Genomic DNA, 4,752 nt, shown 5'->3' with positions numbered 1-4,752 from the left:
TGCAAATAGTACAAATAACAGGCTTTGTTCTTCATTCAGTTCTAGAGAATATGATGTTTTATAGTGCAAAGTATGAAAGTAGAATTTTCTAAAGAACTCTTGGCTTTTGCAGCCTGGTTCATGTTTTGTTTAAGGCAGCCTGCTATACCTGGAGATGGCAACCATGGCCCTGTCTCTTATATTATTTGTATTGTTTTTCCTTCATTGCACCCACCCCCTTTACCATGTACCAATGTCTCATTAGCGCTGAGCTGCTTCTGTTTTGTTTAAAAGCCTGAAGAGAACATTTCCCCTGCTGGATCCTTTACCCACAGAACTTTTCACTCCATCTCCTTCTTGTGAACGTCAAGGTGCCATCCTCCATATTATGCCAGTTGCTGTGACATTGGTTAAAACCTCTTTTTGAACACTTTTACCATAGTTCTATAGTCAGCTGAATATATTTTTCCTGCTAGATGTTGACCTCTAAGAATACATCTATGATAGAATATAGTGAAAATCCTGGCACATTGGAGGAGCTCAAAAATATCTGAATAAATAAAGAATGGAATGAATAAAAAAATACAGGGGTTATATGCATGAATAGAAATGCTTCAGTGTATTCTCTTGTTAATCACAGACAGTAAACATGTGGTAAAACTAACTCATGCATGTCTATTGCTTATATAGTATGTTGATAAACATTAGACAAATCTCTACAGATTAGGGCAAACATCATTGACAACACTTACTAATTAATGTTCTGAAACCATTTGGTGTCATTTTTGCTTCTCAGTGACAGAAGCATTTATGCTGAGATCTCACTTTAGTGTAATTATAAGCCAGAGGTCACAACATCCCAAAGTCTCATATAATTTTGCTTTCCAAAGTTGAAGAATCATTGAGAAAAATGGAAAAAAAGGCCTGTTTGACCAGTTCATTATTGTTTAGACTAATGTATTACATATCTCACAACTCAGACATATAAAATAGAATTTCTTCAAATTTAATTAACATTTTCTTTTTTCTTTATTTTTAAATTCTCAATAACATTCAACACTTAATCAGTCTTTTAATCTAGCCCTCCTTAAAACATACTATTTATTATTCTACATTTGACTAAGTTATCTTAAGACTAGGCTTTTCTATCTCATTTATAAACTCATCTTCATATTTAATATGTACTATTAAATGCTATAGTTTCTCAAACTTGGTCTTATTTCCCTATTTGCTCGTCCTACATCCTTTCTGTAGAGTATCTTCTCTGAAACATAGAGTCAATTACCACGAATATGGCAAAGTTTCAAATGTAAATCTGAAATTCTTAGCTCTCCTCTGGCTTTAGAATCGTGTATCTAATTTCTGAATTAATATCTCATATCTATCGTCAGTTAAGACACTAAGAATGGAACAAAATGATTAAGCCCTTAAGTTGGGAGGGCTGATGCTATAGCCAGATAAATAGGGCCAGAATTGAATTAAATTGTAGGACACCCTGTGACTGTCCCACAGAGAAATGAAGAATTGCTTGGTGAGGGGTGTGGAGGAAAGGGGTAACTCCACACACTTTGGAGTTGTAAGAATACAGATGAGAAAAAAATAGTTTTTTTTCCTACTCAGTCGTAGAAAACCTTTATGGAGAGAAAGGTATAAAACCTTACACAACATAAAGAAGAATCAGTGTTTATACTGTAGCATAGCACTGTAATAGTGTTAAACAGATTTAAGTACCAACAGGTTTTTACAAATATGACATATTGAAGATTAATATCGGCAAACCCCAGACAAATAATAGCTAAAAGAGTTTGTAGAAAAGCAGAATTGGAAGATTGTACATTTGTTACACTAGTAGCTCTCAAGATTTATCATGAAAATCTAAAATCTACAACCAGATACAGTAATATATGGATAAATGATATATCATGGGGTAACAATATAAATCAGTGATTATAAGCTTTTTGAATGTATCATCCATAAGGAAAAATAAGAAACCTGGATACCTATTTCATAGCATATGCAACATAGATTCAAGGCGGAATAAATGACAATCCTTTCAACTTTTAACATTAAAATGGGTGGGATGAAATTTTTTTGAAGTTATAGTAGAGAAAAAAGTCTTAAACAAGACACAAAAAACAAAACAAAAGCCATAATGAAAAGACTCATAAATTTGACTCCTTTCAAACTTAAAACTTCCACATAATGCCAACTTCCATTTTGGTGCAATTTCAAAAAATAATAATAAATGTATTCTCCTCCTCTACCATGATTTCACTCCAAGACACCATTAAAAGTTTAAAAACATGGCACAAAAATATTTTTCCAAAAGATAACAACCAATAGCAAAAAGTAGAATCTAGAATTAACAAAGTACTCCCTAAATAACTAAGAAAAAGACAGCCAAAGCAATGCAAAAATGAACAGTGTATGTGAATAGAACTCAAACAAGAGAAATCCAAATGACAGCTAAATACATGGAAAGATCTTAAACCTAGCTAATGCAAATCAACTGGTAACATACCATTTTTAGCATTAGTTTCTCAAGAGCATTGGTATTAAAACAATAGTACCAATGCTCTTAAGAATGTGAAGGAAGGGGAACGCAAATTACTTAACTACTTTGAAGAACAATTGGGTCCATCTGGTAATAGTAAAGATAAGCTTAGCTCTTCTTGTGCGCGTGTGCACGTACACATACACACACACGCGAGCGTGCGCGCGATCCAAAAATGCCACTCTTCAGAGAAATTTAGGTTGTTGATCTAATACAAAAAGTGTCCATGTTCAAAAATGTTCACTCACTCTAATTTATAGTATTGGAAAATGAAAAATAAATTATACATCCATCAACAGGGGAATGAATAAATTGTGGCATATTCATACAATGGAAAATATCACAGAGGTCAAAGGAATGAAATACAGTTATATTTTTGTGGCAGACTGTTATGGAATGCCTTTATACATAGTCGTCGTCGTCTTCTTCTTCTTCTTCCTCTTCCTCTTCTTCTTTTTCCTCCTTCTTCTCTTCCTCCTTTCTTCTTTTTGAGTTGAGATTTCATTCTCTGGCCCAAGCTGAAGTGTAATGGCATGATCATGGCTCACTGCAGCCTTGACCTCTTATCCTCAGGTGATCCTTATGCCTCAGCCTCCAGAGTAGCTGGGACTACAGGCATGTGCCACCATGCTTGGTTAGTTTTTTTAATTTTTGTAGAGATGAGGTCTTGTTATGTTGCTTAGGATGGTCTTGACCTCCTAGGCGCAAGCAATTTTCCTGCCTCGGTCTCCCAAGGTGCTGGGATTAGAAGTGTGAGGTACCATTCCTGGCCTTCCACAGGCTTCTTGACATCCACCTCCCTTGTAGTTAGAATGACCATGTGACGTGTTCTGAGCAAAAGAATATACCAAGAATGTCATAGGTTAATTCTTAGCCAAGACAATTAAATGTATAGTGTGTGTTCTCTTCTTCGTCTTTCTCTCCCACTTCTCTGAGGCTAAAAGAAAAGGAATCTAAGATAGTGGAGACATATGATGGAAGACATTCAGATCCCTAAGTCATCCTTGAAGGAAAGCTACTTAGGATTTTATATGAACAACATTGAGCTTGTATATGAGGAAGAAATAACCTTTTAATTAATTGTTTTGTTTATTTATTTATTTTTATTTTTTTTGAGTTGGAGTCTCACTCTGTCGCCCAGACTGGAGTGCAGTGGCCGCTCCCGGCCACCGCAGCCTTGACCTGCTGGGCTCCGGCAATCCTTCTGAGTCAGCCTTCCAAGTAGCCGGAACTACAGGCGTGCGCTACCACACCTGGCTAATTTTTTGATTTATTGTAGAGATGAGGTCTCACCAAATTGCCCAAGTGGGTCTCGAACCCGTGGGCTCAGGGAATCCACTCACCTAAGCTTCCCAAGGCACAGGATTACAGGCTGAGTCACCGAGCCCAGCTACCTAATTTATTATGTGATGTTGTTTGTTATAGAAGCAAAGGCTAATTCTCATGACAATGTTTAAACATAACTCATCTCAAAAACATAATGTTAACCTAAACAGTGATTTGCATGATGACACTATATATAAAATATTTACTATATAAGAAATTATGGGCTATTTATTTTACACACACAAGTTACAATACATAAATATCAAAGGAATGAACTACCAAATTCAATACTGTGGTTACTTTTAGGGATGGAAGGAAGCTGCAATGAGCATTTAGGATGTATCAGTCATTTCCATAATGTCTTATTTTTACAGTTATCTCTGTAATGTTTTATTTATTTATTTTTAAGTTCTAAGTTTATTTTAATAACATGTTAGAATTTAGTAAAACCAAGCGTGAAGCACCTGGATGTTTGCTATATCATTCCTTATCATGGATTATTTTTTTCTCCTGTATTTTGAAATATGGACTTTTAATGGTTGGGAGGAGTTTATATAGACATTGATGCATCATTAGTAGTTGGTGAAAAAATCTGTACTCATTCATCAAATATGTAAAATTATATTAAGGCACAACTCTTAAAACTTGAAAATTGGGCTTTTTCCCCTCCTTCACTGAGAAATGCATTTTCCCCAGGGAATATGAACAACTAATCTGCCCCAAGGTTAGAAACAAATGGAAAATACAAAGTGAAGTAGGGCCTATTTACACTCAAATACCCCAACACAAGTGATTGGAATATCCTCACCGTGTATATTTCAATGAATATATGCTTATGTACACAGACCATCTTCCTGTGGACATCTCAGCCCCTGTCTGATATTTCTCTGTTT

This window comes from Carlito syrichta, unplaced genomic scaffold (genome assembly GCF_000164805.1).
Source record: "Carlito syrichta isolate Samal-C Ts95f unplaced genomic scaffold, Tarsius_syrichta-2.0.1 Scaffold308133, whole genome shotgun sequence".
Taxonomy (NCBI): domain Eukaryota; kingdom Metazoa; phylum Chordata; class Mammalia; order Primates; family Tarsiidae; genus Carlito; species Carlito syrichta.
This window is presented reverse-complemented; position numbering follows the sequence as displayed.